Raw genomic sequence first — 27,082 nt, forward strand, 5'->3', positions numbered from 1 at the left:
CACCCAACCGTGTTCTCTTCTCGAATGCGCCCGAAAAGAGACAAACACGGTTACCCACGTGGTTGGTGTATTTTAGTTGAGTTTAGATGAAGTCCACTACAACCAGATATTAACAAAAGTTTGAACCCTGCAGGGGTGTCCCAACTTAGCCCATGACAAGCTCACGATCCGCGAAGACAATCCTCCATGTCGGGCCCTCCGATGAGACTCGGAATCCCCATGCACAAGACATTTCGACAATGGTAAAACAAAACCAGCAAGACCACCCGGTGCGTCGATACCCCGATAGGAGCCGCGCGTATCTCGTTCTTAGGACAACACCGTCTATGCAAAGTGAACGATAGCCAAATACCTTTAGTTACCTCGAGGCAGCACCGCCGACTGCTAGGTAGGTGGACCAACACTCATGAGGAGCACTTGCCCGGGGGGTTGATCAAGTCCACAGGGTCCAGAAAGTCCCTATGCAAGTTTTAGTTGTTATTAGGCAAATGGTAAAACCAATGTTGGGCCTTGCTGGAAGAGTTTTATTCAAAGCGAACTATCAAGAGGGGCCTATAAACCCTCACCGCTTTAGGGACGCAAAATCAAGGAACATAACACCGATATGACGGAAACTAGGGTGGCAAGAGTGGAACAAAACACCAGGCAAAAGGCCGAGCCTTCCACCCTTTACCAAGTATATAGATGCATTAATTAAATAAGTGATATTGTGATATCCCATAATATCCATACCCCAACATGGAACAACCTGCAACTGCACCTGCAACTAGCAACGCTATAAGGGGGCTGAGCAAAGCGGTAACATAGCCAAACAACAGTTTGCTGGGATGGTGGAAAGGTTACAGGCTAACATGGAAAATTTGGAGGCTTGATAAACAAGTGGTAGGTAGCGTGACATAGCGATAGCATCAAGACAACTAGCATAGCAATGATAGTAGTGAGATCCCGAGTAACGGTCATCTTGCCTGAAATCCCGCTAGGAAGAAGACCAGGTCCATGAAGAAGACAAACCAATGTAGTCAAAGGGATCCTCACAATCGCAACGTAACCGAAACTATTAAGGAAGTGCAACTAGAAAGAAGCAAACGACATAGTAAACAAATAACCATAAACATGGCATGATGCACAATCAAGTATGATGCACGTCCGGTTTAATGAGGCATGACATGGCAAAGTGCAACAAAAAACACTACAAATTAAGTGGAGCTCAATATGCAATGAGTTGCATACTGACGAAACACCATATTCAATTATTTAGTTCGCTCTCGTTTATGTAGCCAACAATATTAAATGTTCTTAGACATGGCAAGAGGTGAAGCATAAGTAAACTAACTATTTAAGCAAGTTTAAATGAGTCCGGAAATAAGAAACAACAATTACATAAAATCCCCATATGCATGTTTTGAATTTGCTACTGTTCTGCCCTAAACTATATTTTAGAGTTGTTAAACATGCAAAGTAATGCCACCATGTTAAACTATGCATTTTTCTACCTGTCATGGAATTGTCACGGCAGATGTCCTAGTGTGAGGACTTAGTCGTGGAGCCATCGCGATGACTTTAGCTTAAAGGGGTTAATCAGGACAAAGGATACAGGGAGTTTATACTGGTTCGGCCCCTTACAATGAAGGTAAAAGCCTAGTCTAGTTTGTAGTTGGTATTGCTAGGGTTTCAATGAGCAGGGAGTGAATACGCTTGACCCGTCTCTCAATCTCTTATTTCTTGTCCTAAGCCGCCACTAGGTCGTCCCCTATATACACGGGTTGACGCCCTGCGGCCCTCAGAGTCCCGGCCAGCTTATACAACGTATCCGGCTCGGTGACCTCTCACATATGCCTTACAATAGAAGTTTACATACATGGCGGTTTATACCCATGGGCCTTAAGCGGCCCTTAGGTCTGGGCCCTCTACTAAGCCTATCTATGAGTCGCCATGACCTTGGGCTTCATTGTGATGAATCTTCATAAGGTTGACCCGGTCCCTCCTGGGCGGGTCATACCTAATAATTATATCCCCAACATTAGGTCCCAGGTTGATTTGGACTTGTTCATGTCAACCTTCAAGACTTAGAAAAATCCTTCCATACCCGCTGCAAAAACCTCGTAACCCACCATGATGTCATCTCCAAAAATTTCGGAAACCCGCCACGACGTCATCTTTAATGGATCTTTGTCTTAATGTCTTCTCGAAAATCGAGGTGTCCAATTAGCTGGATAACTATCATTTGGCCTCCTCGTCTTTTGAACCCGAAAGCCATCTTCCATTCTTCTCCTTCTTCTTTCTTCCACCTCGCCCCGCGACGTCCCACACGAGCCTCGCTGCCGTTGACCTTCGTCTCGACCTTAACTCCGGCCGCTGCATCGGCCTGAGCAGACCAGAGAACTGCGGCGCTACTCCGCTGTTCTACCAGCTCGAGTAAGCCTTTCTTTGTTCATCACAAATCCGTCGTTAGGGTTTCGTCAGCGTTCTTCGGTGTTCATCCTCGTTCATCATTGTCCTTCCTTTGCTTTGTTTCGATCCACATATTAGATCCAAAAAATATGGAAAGCTTGCGCGATGGTAGTATTAGCACTTGTTTAATACTAGATCACATCCCCATCGTGATAGATCTCCTCTAGGGCTTCTCTTTTTTTCCACTGTCACCTTTCGCAGATGAATTTATCCTTTTTTCTAAACAGCGGTAGATCCAAATTTGTAACCTCCATCTGCAGAACTTGTTTGTCTCAGTACTTAGCCAATGTTGCTTCCGGTAACTCTTTGAATATCTTAGTCATGGCGGCTTACCCTGCTGGCTCATCTTTGCTTTATATATCATTAGCCCTTGCTTAAGCCGCCATTATGCACTATAATTTTTTAACTTGCAATCCCATCAAATGATTTGAAACGGTCAATTATTTTCTTTTCAGACTATTCTTTCACCATGCCGCCGAAGACAATGACAACTTGCAACTGGGTTCCTTCCACAGTCACCGAGAGTACCTTGAAGGACTTTGTCACCGTGGGATTCTTACCTGAGAAGAGTGTCATGCATTACCGTGTTCTTGACCCGACTGAAGAGAGACCTCAGCCAAAAGATGGTGAAGTCTTTACTGATCATATGAACCGGGGCTTCTCACTGCCCGGCTCAAAATTCTTTAGAGATGTTTTGCATTTTTTCAAGCTTCATCCGCAAGACATCGGACCCAATTCCATATCAAACATCTGTAACTTCCAAGTTTTTTGTGAAGTTTATCTTCAAGAAGAACCTACTGTTGAGCTCTTCAGAGAATATTTCTACCGAAACCACCAGAGTGAATATACCAACGGTCCCAGCTTGGAACTTGGCGGGATTTCGATTCAACACAGACAAGATGTTGTCTTCCCTTTAGTAGTCTTGCCAAGCCATCCCAAGGACTGGAATCAAACATGGTTCTATTGCAAAGACACTTCACCGTCTGATGAGAATCCAATGCCGGGTTACCGCGCTGATCGTCCTGATGCCAAATACCAACTCCTTGATAAACTTACTGCTGCCAAACGTAAGAAACTTGTCCCCAAGATCAGAAAAGTCCAAGCTTTGTTAGGAAATGGCTTGACCGGAGTTGACTTGATCCGCTGTTGGGTCGCATGGCGAATCATACCTTTAAGCCGCCGATCCGGCTTGATGTGTTCATACACCGGAGGAACTGATGACCCTTTACGTTATAGTTCTGTGTGTTTGACTGAAGAGGCCATTGTTGAAATGGCAACCACTCTTGTCAATAGCAAGTATGAAGACTGTAGCATAGTAGGGTTGAATCCTCTCTGTAAGCTTAATCCGGCGCCATAGGTAAATCTTCTTAACTTCTTTTTCCTCAGCAGTTAAATATTTGCGTGAATTTCAACAAGTTATTTTCCACAGGCCAAATCTAACTTTTGGAAAGCAAAATATGACCATGAGGCTGCCAAAAACGCTAGAGCTGCAGCAATAGCCGCCAAGAAGAGCGTTAGAAAATCTAAGAAGAAGCCAACCGCCTCTGAGTTACTCAAGCTGGATGACACCTCTGAGTCGGAGGTAGCCCTTGACTCTCTTGGTCTGTTTTTTAACCACCTTATTGACACTGACTATTGCCAGGATGACACGGGGGCGAGCCAAGCAGTTGAAGAACAGGTAAATATTATTACCTCTGACTCAGGACCTTTACCAAGGCAGAAACTTTGGCGGGTAACCTGGAAAGTAAGGTTTTCACACCCCTTGGCTTATTTAAATCCTCATTTTCTTTTGAAAAGACAACAACATGAGAGCCGCCAGCAGACCCGGTCTGGTGGAGATGACGATTTACCCTCCGGCTTACCAAAAACTCCTAGGAAACGCCAGAATGAGGTTCCTTTTTAACCTTCAATCCTTGTATTTGTTTCAATGAATTACCTTCATCACTCATTTTTTATTCCATCTTCACAGGAGACTTCCCGTTCTTCTTCTAGCGATTCATCACAAACTCAATTGTCGGCCTTCAAGACCACCCCCGGGTGAAGATAACTACCCTTCTTATATACCTTTATATATGTATCATCGTACTGACTTATCTAAATCCTTTTTTAGTGGTCAAGCAAAGCCCAAGAAAGCAAAGGTGACAAAGTCGGCTGAGAATCCGAAAACTACTGAACCGGAGCAGCCAACCCTCATACCGGAATATCCTGAAGACCTGGAGCAGTCAACTTTAGTGCCCGAACACGCTGAACAGCCAGAGGACCCTGCCTTCAATGTTCATCCGGATTTACCTGAACCGTCAGTGGATGAAACTGCTATTGATCCATCAAGTATTGAGCATTCAAGCTCAGCTAACCCGCCGAAGAGGCACGGTGATGACGTTTTAATCACTAGCACCAGATTTGTCGAACCAGGGAACCCAACTGTCCTGGCAAGACACTCTACCAAACAAGAAGTTATGGAAAGGCAGAAGGTGAGGTTTGACGTCTCCCACTATGCTCACCTGAGTATTAGTGATGTGATATCTGGTTATCTCAATCAAGTGCACTCCAGCCGTGACTCAGAAATTGAGATGGTCAAACAGATGCATCAAAAATATGAGGTACGTTATCCGGCTTATATAAGTCATATACCCTGCTAGCCTCCAAGTCTTCTGATTATGATAAGATGGAATGATCTGTAAACTTAGAATGCCTTAGAAACCTCTGTCTTAGACTCCCTACAAGTCCGGTTTGCCACTAAACCGGATGCTTATAGTATTTCAATTTACATGTGCAGCCCCCAAGGGCCGGTTTAATTAGCATGAATGAGCCGGTCCTTTTAATTATTGCATAGAACTTAACCGTATAGCCATCATGAGCCTCCTGAGAATGTTGAAAGCTTATCCGGCTCATTTGTAGAAAAAAGTCAAGCAATATGCATTAGCCCCCAAGTGCCGAGTGTTATTGCCTGCAAAACACATGGCACTTTTTTAGAAAGAGCTGTTTCCTTTGAAAAATTTGCGCTGACAGACATTAGCCCCCAAGTGCCAAGTGTTATTGCTTGCAAAGCACTTGGGATTTGTCTCTTATAATCTGCCATGAAATTGAATAACATTATGCTGTATGCAGGCTCAGACCGCAGAACTGGAATCCCAATTGTCTGAGGCCAAGACCCGGCTGGCGACTCAAGAGACGGAAACAAAGAGAGCTGAATCAAAATTCCAATTGAGTGTGTCTGAAGCAGAAAAACTAAAGACCAACTTTACTGTAGAAAAAGAGGCTTGGGCCAATGAGAAGACTGCCTTGACACAGCGCGCTAAAAAGGCTGAGGTGGCTCTGGAAGAGGTTACCGTTGAACTCACCATTTTAAAAAACCGTGTGTCTCAGATGGTTTCTGCAATCTTCGGTAAATTACCTTGTTACGTACTCAAATTGAGTATCTTCCATTATAAGCTGCTACTTAACTCATTGTGTAATCTTTACAGGTCCCAGGAGCGGTAATCTGAGCCGAGAAACCAGCTCCTCCGCTGTTGATGAGTGTTGTACAGGCTGTGTGCCGGTCATGAAAATTGCAACCCGATTCGGTGGCTCACGAGGGTCCGGAATACTGTTGCCATCGGAACAGCCCACAAGCCGGCCATCTGGTAGTTGATACAAAGACTCTGTCTCACCGGTAGATGACTCGCCATTAGAATAAACGACGGTCTCATCACCAGATGCTAGCCTGTCTTGAGATTCCACTCCATTGATGAATCCCACGAAGGTACGATTCATGGCAGGCCGAACCCGGGCTGGTCTCGCATGCTGAGCCGTCTCGACGATGTCGGTGCAGACGTCCTGGCTCAAGGCCCGGTTCGCCGATCTTGCCGATGAAGACGTGGATTCCACCAAAGGGGACCTGGTACCCGTACTCAATTGAGACGGCCTCGGGGCCCCAGACTGTGTCGTTGATGTAGAGCTTGCCGCGGCGACTCTTGGTCATACGGCCCACGGAGTATCCCTTAATCCCTTCAAAGCTGCCCTTTAAGAACTCGAAACCATCGTGCGATAGCCCCACGGTGGGCGCCAACTATCGTAGAATTGTCACGGCAGATGTCCTAGTGTGAGGACTTAGTCGTGGAGCCATCGCGATGAGGTTAGCTTAAAGGGGTTAATCTGGACAAAAGATACGGGGAGTTTATACTGGTTCAGCCCCTTACGATGAAGGTAAAAGCCTAATCCAGTTTGTAGTTGGTATTGCTAGGGTTTCGATGAGCAGGGAGCGAATACGCTTGACCCGGCTCTCGATCTCTTATTTCTTGTCCTAAGACGCCGCTAGGTCATCCCCTTATATACACGGGTTGACGCCTTGCGGCCCTCAGAGTCCCGGCCGGCTTATACAACGTATCCGGCTCAGTGACCTCTGACATATGCCTTACAATACAATTGTATATACATGGCAGTTTATACCCATGGGCCTTAAGCCGCCCTTAGGTCTGGGCCCTCTACTAAGCCTATCTATGAATCGCCATGTGACCTTGGGTTTCATTGTGATGAATCTTCATAAGGTTGACCCAGCCCCTCCTTGGAGGGTCATACCTAATAATTATATCCCCAACACTACCCCATTTACATATAAAGATTATTAAATTCGGAGCTACGGTTATTTAGTTATGAAAGAAACCATTTTAGCATGTCAATTATGCAAACTAATGCAAATAGCAATTTAAACATTTATAACATGGCTGAAAGTTGCATATTATGAAACTGGATGAAATTCTAAGCATTTTACATATTTAAATTATTGACAAATGATGCACGGTTATGGAGTTATTAGATGCATGAAGTTTAGGTGGTTTTCTGTAAAACAGAAATTCCTTGGAAATTGATTAAATGCGTCCAGAGGGAAAACACTATACGGGCCGAAACTGGGCGTACAGAGCACTTGGTTGGCCCGACAGCAGGGAAAAAAGGAGGGTGCTCAGGGGCGGCCTCACCATGGGCCTCGGCCCGGTTCGACGGGGGAGGCTGGCACGCTGGGCCTTGGTGCGGGATGCGGCCCACGCGCGTGGCGGGCGTGCGCTCGATGCAACGCTGCTTCATATCACTACAGAAGAATGGTTGCGGCACCATGGCGACAGGAAGCAGGGGGTCAATGCGGCGGGGCTCTTTCCAACCTGATCACGCCGGATCTTGCGAGAATGGAGCAAGGGTGAACGGGTCCACGCACGAGGAGTCGAGGCAGGGGCTAAAGGCGGCGAACTTGAAGGAGGCTGCTGTTAACTGAAGAAAAGACAGAGTTTAGAGGGAAATAGGAGAAGGAAGGAGAGAGAGAGAGACAGTGAGATGGCAAGGGCGTGATGGGGCGACCTGGGGTTGCCGGCGACCACGAGGCCGGTCGTCGGAGGCGTGAAGGCGAGGCCATGGTTACAAGAGCGGCAAGGTAAGCCTCTGCTTGAGGCGTCCATGGCTGCATATATGAGGGGCATCCTGTAGAAAAGCAGAGAGAGCGAGTTGAGACCACGGGGAAGATAGGAGAAGGAAAAGGGGTTGCGCACTGCTCATCTGTGACGGGGACGGTGGCCTCCGGTGACTTGCCGATCGACGGGAGGTCAGGCGCGAGGATGGATCAAGGAGATCGGGCTCCTGGACGAGGGGAGGCTCGGGCCTCGGGAGTAGAGGAGGTGGCGGTTGGCACTCGAACGAGGGGCTCCTCGCTCGGGGACGTCGGGCATGGAAGGAGAGGAGCAGGTGGATCGGGATGGATGCATGGTGGTTGGTCGGGTGGCCAAAACGACGAGCGGCGCGCGGGAAGCTATGGGCGGCCATGGCATTCCTTCTGCTACTGCACCATGAGAGGTAAAGAGAGGTTAGGAAGGAGAGAGCACGGGGAAGGAAAAGAAAGAGGACAGGGGCCGCGATGGTCCTGCTGGTGGCTGTTGCTGCTCCGGCCGGCAATCTCCGACGGGAAAACACCAGGGAGGATGAGGTCCTCGGGCGGTTGGGTTGGATGAGATCGAGGAGAGGAGTGGCGGTTGTAGCCGATGGTTTGGATCGGGAGATATCAGCTAGGGAGTCATTGGTTTGGTGAGAATGGATCCCGAGGGAGTTGGTCGGGTGGGGCGGAGGGAATGGAAGGCCGGGACATCTCCCTAGATTTTAGGGTTATGTTAGATTAGGTATGGGGTGGGACTATAAATAAGGAAAATAGGGAAATTTAGATCACCCAATTCAGATCGGACAGTCGAGAAAGAATATACTAGGGGAGTCCAACAAAGAATTGAAGATATTTTAGAGATGTTTGGGGATGATCCGGATCCATCGATAATGACAGCTCGGTTCGGGTTCGGGGGCAAGTTTCTGACACACACTCAAGGGGTTTAGACAGTCGCGGTCAAGTGTGTTGTTGGACTGAGAATGGACAACGTAGGCAAGCGGTCTAACAACGGGTCAACGGAGATAAAGAGAGAAGTGGCAACTATGAACGACTATGAGTTTTATGAAAACATGCGGATGCAATGCTCATGATGACGTGATGAATGCAACAAACAAATAAAACACACGACATCAACGAAAAACATGGAAGGCGTCTGGAGCGTCGGTCTTGGGTCGTCACAATATGTGTCTTTGCATTATCCTGTTGTACATATATTAGCATGCCACGCTCAGCCGCATGCCATCTCGCCCTTATCGCGGGAATAAGAAAGTTAATCATGTACTCTCGGACTACATTTTGAGTAACCGTAGGGAGTACTTTGGTGACCTATGCAATGCAGACAATTAATCACCATGTTATAAAAAATACATTAGTCATATCATGCAAATACATCACTCATTACCATGGCTCCAGCATCTTCATTCTTGCTTTTTCTCTTTGCCGCTTCTTGGTATGTGAAGGGCCAAATCCCATGTTTTCCATCAAAAATCATCGTGTTGTTCGCATCAAAGTGTGGCCAAGTGACTGCGGCCAAAAACATCACCTACACAAGAATATCTACTATCATGCCAATCTTAACAATACAGATATTGAAACTAAAGATAAAAACATTTCTGACCTTCTCAATGAAATTTTTGCTTTGCGTGCTACGGTATGGATCTTCTTCATCATTCTCCAAATAGTAATTCTGGCTACTGCTGGAATGGTAGAACCATTTCTCGTCAATGTGAATGACATTGCACATCTCTTTGAATTTGGGATCCTGAGGAACAGTATGCTCATCAAACATTGACAAGCAAAACCTTACCCGTCCTACCTTGTTTTCATCCATCAATGTCGATTTGATGGCATTTGTGTGATGCCTCAACATGCCCTCCTTCAAAAGACGCCATAGCGTCATCTTTGCCATGTGCAACTCATTTGCCAAATCTTTAGGAGTTGTTCTTTTCCTCAAATCCACTTGTTTGATAGCCTCCGGATCAAATTCTATCCTCATGCGGCCACAGTTTTTGTCGGTTTGTTTTCCGGTGCGTGTATTCCACCGGCTTCCTTGCATTTCTTCCACTATTTTGCACTGTCCGCTGAGGTATGCCCGTTAGTTCAGACACTTCTTTGGACACTCCTGGACTCAATACCCCAGCTTTGGTCCTCTCTAGAACCATAGCATATACAGTATGCTTCTCAAGGAGTTGATACCACCTTCTTTTCCTACGAAATGCACCATTGACATCTGCAGATTAAATTGATGATTAAACAATGTGATTGTGCACCTACAGATTAAATTGATAGTTAAAGAATGTTGGTTACAGTTTACTGAAGGCTCCTCCATTCCCATCGCCTTCCACATTAGTATCTGCCTCTTGTTCTTGTTCTACATGCTCCTCAGAATCACCAAGTCCACCATTCTCTTGTGCTTCTGCATTTAGAATTATGCTTACAAATTTGGCATATGCAACATTGAGAATATGAATATGTGCAGAAGTAGCACCAGAAACACTAAGAATATAAAGGTGGTCTACATGTACACGTGATCTGCATGTACACATGATCTACATGTACAGCTGATATGCATCTACACATGTTCTTCTTGTACTAATCCAATGTCCAGATTATGGACTACCTTGAGTTGGACTAAGATTACTACTCTCCTAGTCGTACACATGACTAACTACACATCATCCCACTACCAATGAGTACAAGCTAAGATTACTACTCTCCCAGTCCTCCACATGATGAACTACACATGATCTAATCAGTTATGGTCATAATCTACACCATCATACTGCTGCATCTAATCAGGAGCTATTAGGAGTATAACTGTTGCATCTAATTTGTTATGGACATGAATGACACCTAGTGCTGCATCTAATCAGAACTACTACACCATGAACTAAAAAAAACGGCCACACCAATTTCAGATGAACGACACCTAGTGCTGCATCTAATCAGAACGTACGTACCTAGAGTTGGACGATGAACATGCCACCTTGTCACGGGATTAGGGCCACGCCCCGACACGCAAGTCCAAGACGGCGTCCACCGTGTGCATGGTCGCCGCTGCCGCATGCATGCCCGTCATCCTCCCTGCCACCTCCCTCACTGTTTTCCCCTGCCATTGCTCGGTTGACGACTGAACGTACACGCTGACCATGTCCAGATCCACCAGCGCCTCCTCGTCCAAGTCTTGATCGACCAACGTTTCCTCGTCCAAGTCCCACGCCCCGACCCCTTACTTCGCCTGCCAGGCCAAGCCTTTCTCCCCAACACTGGTGGGAACTCCCTGCCACGTCTTCATCTATGATGACGCCACAACACAATCAGCTAGGGATTGACAGTACGTATGCGAGAATGAACGAACCAAATTGGACATACCCACTCATAGTCGTAGCTCAAATCAGCCGCATCCTCCTCTGCCTTGTTGCCAAGGCCATCCCAGTTGATCCAACCGTAGCGGCGACCAGCCATTGGAGATGGTGACCAGGAGAGAGAGATGGCGATTGAGGGATAGGGAAGGAGATCGGGAGAGAGAATGATGAGAGGGCGAGGTGGGAGGGGAGGATTTATAGCCCCGTCTTCTCCAATTTGAAAAAAAAAAATTTCACACATTAGCGCCATTGTCATTCCCTCATGTGCTGACCCTTCAGAAATTCTGAATTTGGCCGAGGCTTTTGCCTTTATGCATCACGGGAGAGAGTAAAGAAGCTGCGCGCGGCATGTCTCTCGCGGGAAAATGCGTGCGGATGAGGGAGAGGTAGCGATCAGAGGAGAATAAGTCAGAGAGGATATTGTGGGATTTGTTAGGCTAAGTAAGGAAGTAAACTGCCCGAGATAGAGAGGATCGTTGTAACACCCATGATGCGGCTATATCTCCCATGAGTCGGGGCATGACTTAGAGGCATAGCCACATGGTAGGTTTGTTGCAAGAGGGGTAATCTTCACACAATCCCATGTACTGAATAAGAAAGGGATAAAGAGTTGGCTTACAATCGCCACTTCACACAAATACAAGTTAAACATATATTATCTAGAATACAATTAAGGCCTGACTACGAAACCAAAATAAAACAAGACAACCCCAAATGCTAGATCCCCGATCGTCCCAACTGGGATCCACTACTGACCAACCGGAAAAGACACAAAAAAACGATCAAGATCTTCATCGAGTTCCCACTTGAGCTGGGTTGCGTCACCTGCACTGGTATCAACGGCACCTGCAACTATTTGGAACTATCTGTGAGTCACGAGGACTCATCAATCTCACACCCGCGAGATCAAGACTATTTAAGCTTATGGGTAGGGTGAGGTAGTGAGGTGGAGCTGCAGCAAGCACTAAGCATATATGGTGGCTAACATACGCAAATAAGAGCGAGAAGAGAAGCAACGCAGCGGTCGTGAACTAGAAGTGATCAAGAAGTGATCCTAAAACTACTTACGTTCAAGCATAACACAAGAACCGTGTTCACTTCCCGGACTCCGCTGAAAAGAGACCACCACGGCTACACAAGCGGTTGATGCATTTTAATTAAGTCAAGTGTCAAGTTCTCTACAAGCGGATGTTAACAGATTCCCATATGCCACATAACCGCGGGCATGGCTCTCAAAAGTTTATACCCTGCAGGGGTGTCCCAACTTAGCCCATCACAAGCTCTCACGGACAACAAAGGATATTCCTTCTCCTGGGAAGACCCGATCAGTCTCGGAATCCCGGTTACAAGACATTTCGACAATGGTAAAACAAGACCAGCAAAGCCACCCGATGTGCCGACAAATCCCAATAGGAGTTGCACGTATCTCGTTCTCAGGGCACACCGGATGGGCCAGACGTCAGGTTGGCATAAACCCTGGTTTCACAAGGGGCGCCGGGCATCGCCCAGCTTGGACCAACACTCGGAGGAGCACTGGCCTGGGGGTTTAAAATAAAGATGACCCTTGAGTCTGCAGAACCCAAGGGAAAAAGGCTTAGGTGGTAAATGTTAAAACCAAGGTTTGCCTTGCTGGAGGAATTTTATTCAAAGCGAACTGTCAAGGGGTTCCCATAACACCCAACCGCGTAAGGAATGCAAAATCAAGGAACATAACACTGGTATGACGGAAACTAGGGCAGCAAGAGTGGAACAAAACACCAGGCATAAGGCCGAGCCTTCCACCCTTTACCAAGTATATAGATGCATTAATTAAATAAGAGATATTATGATATCCCAACATAACCATGTTCCAACATGGAACAAACTTCATCTTCACCTGCAAGTAGCAATGCTATAAGAGGGGCTGAGCAAAAGCGGTAACATAGCCAAACAATGGTTTGCTAGGAAAAGTGGGTTAGAGGCTTGACAAGGCAATAAGGGAGGCATGATATGACAAGTGGTAGGTAGCGCGACATAACAATAGAGCAAACAACTAGCAAGCAAATATAGAAGTGATTTCGAGGGTATGGTCATCTTGCCTGAGATCCCGCAAGGAAGAAGAACGGGTCCAAGAAGAAGGCAAACGGGTGTAGTTGAACGGATCCTCACAACTCCGGAACGAAACCGAAGCTAAGGAGAGAAGCAATCCGGAAAGAAGCAAGCAACATAGTAAACACCCATCACATAAACATGGCATGATGCACAATCAAGTATGATGGATGTCCATTTTAAATATGCATGGCACGGCAAAGTGCACAAACAAATCTACAAGTTAAGTGGATCCCAATATGCAACGAGTTGCATATTGACGGAACACCACATCAATTGTTTAGTTCACTCCAAGTTAGGTACTCAACAATATTAAATGTTGGTTAACATGGCAAGAGGTGAAGCATAACAAAACTATACTATCTAAACAATTTAAATGGGGCCGGATATAACAAACAACAAATCCGGTAAATCCCCGTATGCATTTCGCAAATTAATGCAAACAACAATTTTAAACATTATTGATATTATTATCATGATGCGGATGACATGTGCAAGTTTGTGCAATCTTTAATAAAAGTTGACATGAGCATATTATGAAGTATTTGTCATCGTGGCGGAAACAAAAAGGGTGCCACGACAACGAATCCGAAAATGATGCCACGACAACATATCAGTTCCGGTAGCTCATGGAGATACCGGTGCAAAAGGAAAAGTGACGGGAGCGTGTCCTGCAAGGATGGTGGGGTGATCCTGGATACCGTGTTCCCATGGGTCAACGACGGTGCCAAGCGAGGGAAACAACTAACGTTCACGGGAGGATACAACAACCAAACATGCATCTCATACAACACATGCATTCGTTCACGGGCGGTCGTCTCAGGGCTATACCTTTGGAGCGTGCAAATGGGACAGTTCTCGCTCGGTGCAAAGTAGAGGAAGTAGATGTTCTCGAGACGTTCGTAATGGAAGTAGTCGTTCTCACTTCGTAGTTGTACACACTCCGTAGGTGTTCGGGGTCACAACGAGGAACTTGACGTCCACAGGGTCTTGGAGGGTCGACGGTAGGGGTACTCGATCGTTTTGAAGAGGTACTTGGGGTCTTCGAACATGCCGGTCTCATCAACTAGAAGGGGTACTTGGCATTTCTGCTACCCGGCTCATCGGCGACGGTAGTTGTTCTATGCATCGCGCATCAAGGTACTTGTTGTTCTTAGGGATTCCGAAGACGACGGTAGTGATACACTTTTCAAAAAAGGGAACTTGATGCATCTAATGTTCCCGGGGGTGACGGCAGTTGTGCACAATCGTTGTTGGACTTGACGGTTCTGAGGTCTTCGGGTGTAGTGGTACTTGGCGTCTCGTCGCGTAGTCGTTTGTCGTAGTCGGACTTGAAAAAAATGCACACCGGCTGCAGTTGTGGTTCTTGGCGTTCTCGTCCTTCTCGATCCAAAACAACGCTAGCCCAAAATGCCTCTGGTGGGTAGCAGGAAGGCCTGGCGGTGCGTGAGCAGCGGCAGGAAGCGGGCACGCTCAAGGGAGAGCAGCAGAGGGCAGCAGCAGCAGTGAGGCGATGGTGGTGGTCGAACGAGGCAGGGCAGCTCGGCCGCGCGCGGGAAGAGGCAGCCATGGACAGCGGGGAAGTAGGGCGGCGTTGGCTGCTGGTGGTGGCTGAGGAAGGGCGGAGCAGAGGAGCTCCGGCAACTGCGGCACTGGGTGCTTGTATGCAGGGAGGCGGCAGACGTGGAAGCTCGCCGTGAGGGCGGCATGGCGAGGCACTCCGGCGACGAGGCTCGCGGCAGGGAAGAAGCGGCCAGCTCCCGGTGGTGGTAGGTCGGCTCCGAGGCGGACGGACGTGGGGGTTGTAGGTGCACGCTCGGGCGACCATGGCGGGCGAGCGAGCGATGCGGCGAAGCAGGTGGCAGGGTGGAGTCGGTGCTGAACGGCGAGGGCGAGGGGCATCCAGCGGGGCTCGGGCACCCAGTGAGAAGAACAAACGGGGGGAGGATACCCGGGCGCGGGACTGATGGAGGAGGAGGTCGGGCACTGGAGGGAGAGATAGGACCGAGGGAGAGGGGTTCGGTCGTGGGGGCTTCTGGCGGCGCGAGGGAAGATGAGATCGAGGGAGAGGGTTTCTGTCGTGAGGGAGAGAGCGATGGATGTTGGATGCGGTTGGCCTAGTGTTAGAAGGGGGGCGCCTGGGCCTTGGTACACTGGAGGTTGGGCCTCAGAAGTGGATGGGCCGGCCTGCTAGGAGGCCTAAGTGGCCAGCGGTGCAGGCCGCCTCTCTCTCTCTATTTTTCTTCTTTGCTTTTCTTCAAACCGAAAATTAGAAGAGAAGAAAAGCGAGAGTAGATATGGAATTTGGCAGAGATGAAGATATTTATGGAGTCTTGGTAATATGCACAATTTGATTAAAATGTTTTGGACATTTTAGAGATAGAAAAATAATTCAAGTTTGAATTAAATTCAAACTTGAGCCATTTTTGAACCCAACCAAAACAACTCAGAAAAGATGAGATTTGGCCGAGAGGTAAGTGGCATGGTCGAAAAATTATAGGAAAAGAATGAACTTTAAATTGGTGCAGGAAATAGAATACCAGAATTTAAATGGATTAATGAAGAAGGAGAAGAATATGATCAAGCACGGTTGTGGGTGTAGAAGAAGATGAAGTTGAGAAAGAGACAATGCAGGGGTTGATGCACTGTGCAAAGAGACTCCGGTTTAGGCAAGAGGGAAAACGAAGAACAAGCTTGGTCTTCGAACGGTCAACAAAGGCAAGGGGGACGCGGCAACTACGAGCGGATGCAAGTTTTAAAAACAATGACGGCAACGAGTGCGATGCAATGCAAATGATGACATGATGAATGCAAACAAACAAATAAATAAACACAGCTGACACACAAGACATGGAAGGCATCTGGAGCATCGATCTCGGGGTGTCACAACACTCCACCACTACAAGAGGATCTCGTCTCGAGATCTAGGATGGCACCAGAGAGAAGCGGAAGAGGAAGAGAAGAGGTAAAACTAAGTTGCTTATTTGAAAAACGAGTGAAACCAAAGAGCCTTGAGAGGTTAAACAAATTGAGAGAAAGAATACAACGAAGATGAACAAAGTTGAAAACAATCCGTTAGAAAAGAGGAACAAGGAACATTATGAGAACCCTGTAGGTTGAAAGACATAAGAATAAGGGTTGCAATGGACAGTAAGTACATGCAAGAACTCTGGATGAAACGAGATGAACAAGGAACGATAAGGATCAATTACGACAACACTCCGGTTGGAAAAAGGAAGGTAAGGAATATGAGCTTGGTAAAATGGAAGCGCTTGGATGAGAGTCCGGTTAGAAGAGGAATGATAGCCACAACACTCCGGTTAAAACAAGATAGAGAAGGAATAAGACTGATATAATTTGGGCTGCACTCCGACTGTAAATGGAAGGAATTGAACATGAGCTTGACAAGATGAGAAGATACTTGATGAAATCAACAACACACTAACTCCGGAACTATTGAAAGAATGGCACAAGGGATAAGAACAGTTTCAGACAGCACTCCAGTTGAGAAGGGAGGCAAAAACTAGATAAGATGAGAGAACTTGAATGGAGGACATGACACTCCGGTTGAATGGATAAGCGAAGGAAAGCTTATGGTCTTCACAATCCGAGATGATGAGTAAAGAGAGCAACATCACTATGCCTCCGGAAGAAATGAAGGAATGGAATGGAATTAACGGAGGGAAACAAGATCTTGAGATATCACGCTTTCAACAAATGCTAGAACGGAGTTGTTGGATTATTAACAACGAAAGGATAAGCTTGATGTGGGCTTATGGAAGAAATCTCAAGATTATGGGGTGACAACCTGTCATTAACGGAAACAAAGTTTGGATTGGTATCAACAAGGAGACAAGAAACTTATTTCACCGGGAGGATAAATGAAGAACTTGGGTCATTTATAAGAACCATAAATAGCGACAATCCTTAGGGAAAGCTTTACGTGAAATATAACCCAAGATAACTCCAACGAAGAGATTGATGGATTTAATATAACCCATTCTTGATAACTTGTGAATCATGAAACACGAAGGGAAATTATCAGGAAGGACATAACACCACCGCAAAAGATAAGAGAGAAAGAATCGCACTTCGGAATACAAGATGAAGAATGCTTGAACTCCTCAAATAAGTCATGTGTTGAACACCACATTTATTTTTAGAGTATATCTTGGCGGACCTTAACTCAAGAGAAAATCTTGAAGAAAAATTATAGAATGAAAAGAATCCTTGACGAACCACCATGTAGAGCCTCCACGAAGAACTTCAGTAACAAAAGGATGATCAAACAAAAGGAAAGAGAAGTTGAAAACACAAGGTGAAGCCTTGTAATGATATAGATGGATCTTCATGATGATATAATTGAGTGAGCTTGGAACTCCGGGAAAGGAAAAGATGAAGCATCTCGAACCGAGAAATGTGACATGATGAACAACTTTGGAAAGAAGAAACTAGATCGCTTGGATTAAACAATAATAAGAATTACGTTATGCGTATCCTTCACCAATTTAAATTGATGACAAGCAGCGGATTTGGCATACTACTTATTCCCGTTGAAAAGGATTGATGAGAGATATAGTGCAGACTTGAATAAGGTCTTGATGGATCCTCCGGTGGGGTTTGGAAACAATGAATGAATTGATATGATAACGAAGGAAGAGAAATCTCGAACCGAACCACCGTAAGAATTGAAAAGAACGAACAAGAGATAAGGAAACACCGGGAAGAATTAGAGAACGAATGAAGATACTTGAGGGAATTTGGATACATGAGAATGAAGAGATCACGATCTGATTAGAGAAAACTTGAACGATGCACTGGTAAGATTTGGAGAACGAGACCTAAAAGCTGGAATTAATAATTATGAGATGATGGGCTCTGGAGAATCAAACTGAAAAGACTCCTAAATTTCTCTAGATTGGTGAAAAAAAATTCTCACAATCGAAAACAATTATGAGAGGATGGCATTAAGCTAGAACCATGAATCTTGAAGAGAATGGAGCAAGATTTAAGAGAAACTCTTCTTCGGTCTTCAAGTGTTGAGAATGATGATGAGAAACACCACCATGAATTGTTGAGATACTCCGGGATGAAAATTAGAAAGGTTGAACCAAACGATGAAAGAATTTGAAAGATCTTGGTGAAAGACATTTGACTAATGACAGTTCATTCTTACGTCAAACTTTCAAACAATTTGAGGATAGCTTCGGAAAAATTAGAAGAGTCAGTTAAGATCCTGGGAAAGATCTGTGGGTTAGGGCCCACTCAAGATAAACACCATTGAACGATTACAAGAAAGGGGGATTGCACCGGTTGAATTAAGTTGCTTGAATGAGATAACATCCTCAAAAGAACTTGAGCGAACTGAGAATGGAAACGGGAATCTTCTGAGACATCTTCAGCACTCCGGAATAATTGAATAGTGAGAAGTGGATGATTAAGAGGTGCACCGGCATGAGAAAACATTTGAAACGAGGAAAAGATATGATCGACAAAGCTTGAATTTAATCCACCGGAGAAGAAAAAAGAACGAAGAATAATAAAGTTGAAGCTCCTTTAGTATCTTCCTGAGAATCACCAGATAAGAGCATAGAAGAAAATAATGAAGAGACTTCACATCAATAAGATGGATACTTGATTAAGAAAACCGAGTCCTTGAAGAAAAAGGGTGGGAGGGCGGGAAAAACAAAAGCAACTTGGGGACGGATGAAATGAACAACGTTGAGAAAACTGAGATTGGATCTTGCGGATGTTGAAAATGATCGGATCCACTTGAAGAGGAACACGTCGGTTGAAAAGGAATGACATGACAATCTCGATTATCATGAAGGATTAGTATTCACATAGAAATATGACAACACCGCTTAGGAAAGGTAAGGAATCCACATTTGACTTCGAAGCAACTCGAATACCACAACTGAAAACAAAACAAAGGATTGGCTTGCAGCATAAGCCGGAAACAAACATATGATAGATCCTATATCGTATCATGTGTATGTTGGAAAGATATCCTACGAGATACTTGAATTCCCACTTATAAACTCCCGAAACTTCCTGGTTATGCAATCAGGTGTTGGGGACACAGGGGAAGCATAATATCTCACCCAATTCTAACAATCCCTACATCCAGCTGTATCCATCCTTCAACACATAACCAAGAAACCTTCGAAAATCGTGTACCTCAACCTTCTAAAAGCATCCGTTATATGAGTTATGGCAATACTCCCAAACTCCCGCCCCAGTACTGGGTGGCGTCGAGGTTATCTCACCAGCAACTGCATAAAAGAGATTTTCGATGTCGGCGAAACTCAGGTATTCCAGAACTGCAACGATAAAATTGTGACAACAACACCTCGGAGCTCAACTCCCCGGGACACTGCCACAACCCCTAAATGTCAGAAGGCACCAAGAACAATGTTCTCGTCACAAGACTATCAGAATGATTCCAACATACCCGCGTGATCCTAATTTTTTTTAGTGAAATTTGAGAAGAGAAGAGTAAAAACTCTACGTCAGGAGGCCTCACCAGAGCGATGAAGGGACTGAGGAGTAAAGAGAATCCTACTCTCCGATATATATTTGTTCTACTCTCCGGTAAAAAGAATCCTAAGACTCAAAACATTTGTTCTAGACTCAACAACGTCAGCAATTCGATCAAGCAGGGAGCTCCTAAGTCGGGGATGGCTCTGGTTACCAACTTGTAACACACACGATGCGGCTATATCTCCCACGTGTCGGGGCACGACTTAGATGCATAGCCGCATGGTAGGTTTGTCGCAAGAGGGGTAATCATCACACAATCCCATGTACTGAATACGAAAGGGATAAAGAGTTGGCTTACAATCGCCACTTCACACAAATAAAAGTTAAACATACATCATCCAGAATACAATCAAGGTCCGACAACGGAACCAAAATAAAAGAAGACAACCCCAAATGCTAGATCCCCGATCATCCCAACTGGGCTCCACTACTGATCAACCAGAAAAGACACAAAACAACGATCAAGATCTTCATCGAGCTCCCACTTGAGCTAGGTTGCGTCACCTGCACTGGTACCATCGGCACCTGCAACTGTTTGGAAGTATCTGTGAGTCACGAGGACTCAGCAATCTCACACCCACGAGATCAAGACAATTTAAGCTTATGGGTAGGGTAAGGTAGTGAGGTGGAGCTGCAGCAAGCACTAAGCATATATGGTGGCTAACATACGCAAATAAGAGCGAGAAGAGAAGCAACGCAGCGGTCGTGAACTAGAAGTGATCCTAAAACTACTTACATTCAAGCATAACACAAGAACCGTTTTCACTTCCTGGACTCCGCTGAAAAGAGACCATCACGGCTACACAAGCGGTTGATGCATTTTAATTAAGTCAAGTGTCAAGTTCCCATATGCCACATAACCGCAGGCACGGCTCTCGAAAGTTTATACCCTGCAGGGGTGTCCCAACTTAGCCCATCACAAGCTCTCACGGTCAACAAAGGATATTCCTTCTCCCGGGAAGACCCGATCAGTCTCGGAATCCCGGTTACAAGACATTTCGACAATGGTAAAAGAAGACTAGCAAAGCCGTCTGATGTACCGACAAATCCCGATAGGAGTTGCACGTATCTCGTTCTCAGGGCACACCGGATGGGCCAGACGTCGGGTTGGCATAAACCCTGGTTGCCCAGGTGCGCCGAACATCGCCCATTTTGGAACAACACTCGGAGGAGCACTGGCCCGGGGGTTTAAAATAAAGAAGACCCATGAGTCTGCAGAACCCAAGGGAAAAAGACTTAGGTGGTAAATGTTAAAACCAAGGTTGGGCCTTGCTGGAGGAGTTTTATTCAAAGCAAACTATCAAGGGGTTCCCATAACACCCAACCGCATAAGGAACGCAAAATCAAGGAACATAACACCGGTATGACAGAAACTAGGGCGGCAAGAGTGGAACAAAACACCAGGCATAAGGCTGAGCCTTCCACCCTTTACCATGTGTATAGATGCATTGATTAAATAAGAGATATTGTGATATCCCAACATAACCATGTTCCAACATGGAACAAACTTCATCTTCACCTGCAACTAGCAACTCTATAAGAGGGGCTGAGCAAAAGCGGTAACATAGCCAAACAACGGTTTGCTAGGAAAAGTGGGTTAGAGGCTTGACATAGCAATAAGGGAGGCATGCTATGACAAGTGGTAGGTAGCGCGACATAGTGATAGAGCGAACAACTAGCAAGCAAAGATAGAAGTGATTTCGAGGGTATGGTCATCTTGCCTGAGATCCCGCAAGGAAGAAGAATGGGTCCAAGAAGAAGGAAAACAGGCATAGTCGAACGAATCCTCACAACTCTGGAACGAAACCGAAGCTAACGAGAGAAGCAACCCGGAAATAAGCAAGCAACATAGTAAACAACCATCAAATAAACTTGGCATGATGCACAATCAATTATGATGCATGTCCGGTTTAAATATGCATGGCATGGCAAAGTGCACAAACAAAACTACAAGTTAAGTGGAGCCCAATATGCAACGAGTTGCATATTGATGGAACACCACATCAATTATTTAGTTCACTCCCGGTTAGGTACTCAACAATATTAAATGTTGGTTACCATGGCAAGAGGTGAAGCATAACAAAACTATACTATCTAAATGATTTAAATGGGGCCGGATATAACAAACAACAAATCTGGTAAATCCCCATATGCATTTAGCAAATTAATGCAAACAACAATTTTAAACATTCTTGATGTTGTTATCATGATGCGGATGACATGCGCAAGTTTATGCAATCTTTATTAAAAGTTGACATGAGCATATTATGAAGCATTTGTCATCGTAGCGAAAACGAAAAGGGTGCTACGGCAACGAATCTGAAAATCATGCCACGACAACATAGTGGTTCCGATAGCTCATGGAGATACCGGTGCAAAAGGAAAAGTGACGGGAGCGTGTCCTGCAAGGATGGTGGGGTGATCTCGGATACCGGGTTCCCACGGGTCGACGACGATGCCAAGCGAGGCAAACAACTAATGTTCACGCGAGGATACAACAACCAAACATGCATCTCATACAACACATGCATTCGTTCACGGGCGGTCGTCTCGGGGTTATACCTTCGGAGCGTGCAAACAGGACAGTTCCCGTTCGGTGCAAAGTAGAGGAAGTAGACGTTCTCGGGACGTTCATAGTGGAATTAGTCATTCTCGCTTCGTAGTTGTACACACTCCGTAGGTGTTCGGGGTCACCATGAGGAACTTGACGTCCATGGGGTCTTCGAGGGTCGACGATAGTGGTACTCGATCGTTTTGAAGAGGTACTTGGGGTCTTCGAACTTGCCGGTCTCGTCAACTAGAAGGGGTACTTGGCATTTTTGCTACCCGGGTCATCGGTGACGGTAGTTGTTCTATGCATCGGGCGTCATGGTACTTGTCGTTCTTAGCGATTCCGAAGACGGCGGTAGTGGTACACTTTTCGAAAAAGGGAACTTGATGCATCTGATGTTCCCGGGGGTGATGGTAGTTGTGCACAATCGTTGCTGGACTTGATGGTTCCGAGGTCTTCGGGTGTAGTGGTACTTGGCGTCTCATCGTGTAGTCGTTTGTCGTAGTCGGACTAGACAAAAGTGCACACCGGCTGTAGTTGTGGTTCTTGGCATTCTCGTCCTTGTCGATCCAAAACAACGCTAGCCCAAAAGGCCTCTGGTGGGCAGCAGGAAGGCCTGGCGGTGCGTGAGCTGCGGTAGGAAGCGGGCACGCTCAAGGGAGAGCAGCAGAGGGCAGCAACAGGAGTGAGGCGATGGTGGTGGTCGAACGAGGCAGGTCAGCTCGGCCGCGCGCGGGAAGAGGCAGCCCTGGACAACGGGGAAGTAGGGCGGCGATGGCTGCTGGTGGTGGCAGAGGAAGGGCGGAGCAGAGGAGCTCCCGCAACTGCGACACTTGGTGCTTGTATGCAGGGAGGCGGCAGACGCGGAATCTCGCCGTGAGGGCGGCATGGCGAGGCACTCCGGCGACGAGGCTCGTGGCAGGGAAGAAGCGGCCAGCTCCCGGTGGTGGTAGGTCAGATCCGAGGCGGACGGACGCGGGGGTTGCAGGTGCACGCTCGGGCGACCATGGCGGGCGAGCGAGCGACGCGGCGAAGCAGGTGGCAGGGTGGAGCCGGTGCTAAACGGCGAGGGCAAGGGTTATCCAGCGGGGCTCGGGCTCCAAGTGAGAAGGACGAACGGGGTGAGGAGACCCGGGCACGGGACTGACGGAGGAGGAGGTCGGGCACTGGAGGGAGAGGGGTTCGGTCGTGGGGGCTTTTGGCGGCAGGAGGGAAGATGAGATCGAGGGAGAGGGGTTCGGTCGTGAGGGAGAGAGCGATGGCTGTTAGGTACAGTTGGCCTAGGGTTAGAAGGGGGCGCCTGGGCCTTGGGCCACTGGAGGCTGGGTCTCGGAAGTGGATGGGCCGGCCTGCTAGGAGGCCTAAGTGGCTAGCGGTGCAGGCCGCCTCTCTCTCTCTCTCTATTTTTCTTCTTTGCTTTTCTTCAAACCGAAAATTTGAAGAAAAGAAAAGTGAGAGTAGATATGGAATTTGGTAGAGATAAAGATATTTATGGAGTCTTGGTAATATGCACAATTTGATTAAAATGTTTTGGACATTTTAGAGATTAAAACTAATTCAAGTTTGAATTAAATTCGAACTTCAGCCATTTTTTAACCCAACCAAAACAACTTAGAAAATATGAGATTAGGCCGAGAGGTAAGTGGCATGGTCCAAAAATTATAGGAAAAGAATGAACTTTAAATTGGTGCACTAAATAGAATACCACAATTTAAATGGCTTAACGAAGAAGGAGAAGAAGATGATCAAGCACGGTTGTGGGTGTAGAAGAAGATGAAGTTGAGAAAGAGACAATGCAGGGGTTGATGCACTATGCAAAGAGACTCCGGTTTAGGCAAGAGGGAAAACGAAAAACAAGGTTGGTCTTCAAACGGTCAACAAAAGCAAGGGGGGACGCGGCAGCTACGAGCGGATGCAAGTTTTAAAAACAATGATGGCAACAAGTGCCGATGCAATGTAAATGATGACATGATGAATGCAAACAAACAAATAAATAACACAGCTGACACGCAAGACATGGAAGGCATCTGGAGCATCGGTCTTGGGGCGTCACAATCGTGCTTTCCCCACTTTTCTCTCTAGTCTCATGTGTTTGCACAGGGACTTTTATGCCCAAAACAAACAAAATCTCCCCTCGTAGCCCATGCATTAAAATTCGTGCAAGAAAACTATATGCCCTATATCAAGGAACGGAGGGAGTATAGTTCATCATGAAGTTCTAGTAGCTTGGTGATACTGACTAGAGAACTCTATCAATCACTATCTTATCTGGAAGATTAACTCCCACTAGATTCAAGCGATTGTATTATCCAGACATTCTGAGTACATGCTCACTGGCTGAGCCATTCTCCTCCGTCTTGTAGGCAAAGTACTTGTTAGAGGTCTCATACCTCTCAACATGGGCATGAGTCTGAGATACCAATTTCAACTCTTGGAACATCTCATATTCTCTGTGGCGTTCAAAACGTTTTTAAAGTCCTGGTTCTAAGCCGTAAAGCATGGTGCACTAAACTATTAAGTAGTCATCATATCGAGCTTGGCAAACGTTCATAACGTCTGCATCTGCTCCTGCAATAGTTCTGTCACCTAGCGGTGCATCAAGAACATAATTCTTCTGCGCAGCAACAAGGATAATCCTCAGATCACAGAGCCAGTCTGCATCATTGCTACTATCATCTTTCAACTTAGTTTTCTCTAGGAACATATCAAAAACATAGGGGAGCTACAACGCAAGCTATTGATCTACAACATAGATATGCAAACACTATCAGGACTAAGTTCATGATAAATTAAGTTCAATTAATCATATTACTTGAGAACTCCCACTTAGATAGACATCCCTCGAGTCATGTACATGATCACGTGATCCATATCAACTAAACCATGTCCGATCATCACGTAAGATGGATAGTCTTTAATGGTGAACATATCTATGTTGATCATATCTACTATATGATTCATGTTCGATCTTTCGGTCTCCAGTGTTCCGAGGCCATATCTACATATGCTAGGCTCGTCAAGTGTAACCCGAGTATTCTGCACATGCAAAACTGGCTTGCGCCCGTTGTATGTGAACGTATAGCTTATCACACCCGACCATCACGTGGTGTCTCGGCACGACAAATTGTCGCAATGGTGCATACTCAGGGAGAACACTTATACCTTGAAATTTAGTGAGGGATAATCTTATAATGCTACCAACGTACTAAGCAAAATAAGATGCATAAAAGATAAACATCACATGCAATCAAAATATGTGACATGATATGGCCATCATCATCGTGTGCCTTTGATCTCCATCTCCAAAGTACCGTCATGATCTCCATCATCACCGGCATAACACCATGATCTCCATCATCTTGATCTCTATCAACGTGTCGTCACATGGTCGTCTCGCCAACTATTAGTTTTGCAACTATTGCTATCGCATAGCGATAAAGTAAAACAATTATATGGCTCTTGCATCTTATGCAATAAAGATACAACCATAAGGCTCCTGCCAGTTGCCGGTAACTTTAACAAAACATGATCATCTCATACAAAAAATTATATCGCATCATGTCTTGACCATATCACATCAGAACATGCCCTGCAAAAACAAGTTAGACGTCCTCTACTTTGTTGTTGCAAGTTTTACGTGGCTGCTACGGACTTCTGGCAAGAACCGTTCTTACCTACGCATCAAAACCACAACGATTTTTTGTCAAGTGTGTTGTTTTAACCTTAAACATGGACCAGCTATAGTCAAGCTCGATTCAACTAAAGTTGGAGAAACAGACACCCCGCTGGTCACCTGTGTGTAAAGCACGTCGGTAGAACCAGACTTATGAACGTGGTCATGTAATGTCGGTCCGGGCCGCTTCATCCAACAATACCGCCGAATCAAAGTAAGACGCTGGTGGTAAGCAGTATGACTATTATTGCCCACAACTCTTTGTGTTCTACTCGTGCATATGTCATCTACGCATAGACCTGGCTCGGATGCCACTGTTGGGGAACACAATATTTCAAAAAAAATTCCTACGATCATGTAAGATCTATCTAGGAGATGCATAGCAACGAGACTGGAGAGTGTGTCCACATACCCTCGTAGACCGAAAGCGGAAGCATTTAGTAACACGGTTGATGTAGTCGAACGTCTTCACGATCCAACCGATCCAAGTACCGAACGTATAGCACCTCCGTGTTCAGCACACGTTCAACACGATGACGTCCCTCGAGCTCTTGATCTAGTTGAGGACGAGGGAGAGTTCCATTAGCACGACGGAGTGGTGACGGTGATGATGAAGTTACCGGCGCAGGGCTTCACCTAAGCACTACGACGATATGACCGAGGTGTGTAACTGTGGAGGGGGGCACTGATGGAAATATGCCCTAGAGGCAATAATAAAGTTGTTATTTATATTTCCTTATATCATTATAAATGTTTATTATTCATGCTAGAATTGTATTAACCAGAAACATAGTACATGTGTGAATACATAGACAAACAGAATGTCACTAGTATGCCTCTACTTGACTAGCTCGTTAATCAAAGATGGTTAAGTTTCCTAACCATAGACATGAGTTGTTATTTGATGAACGGGATCACATCATTAGAGAATGATGTGATTGACTTGACCCATCCGTTATCTTAGCACTATGATCATTTAGTTTATTGCTATTGCTTTCTCCATGACTTATACATGT

This window comes from Triticum urartu, chromosome 2 (genome assembly GCF_003073215.2).
Source record: "Triticum urartu cultivar G1812 chromosome 2, Tu2.1, whole genome shotgun sequence".
NCBI classification, from domain to species: domain Eukaryota; kingdom Viridiplantae; phylum Streptophyta; class Magnoliopsida; order Poales; family Poaceae; genus Triticum; species Triticum urartu.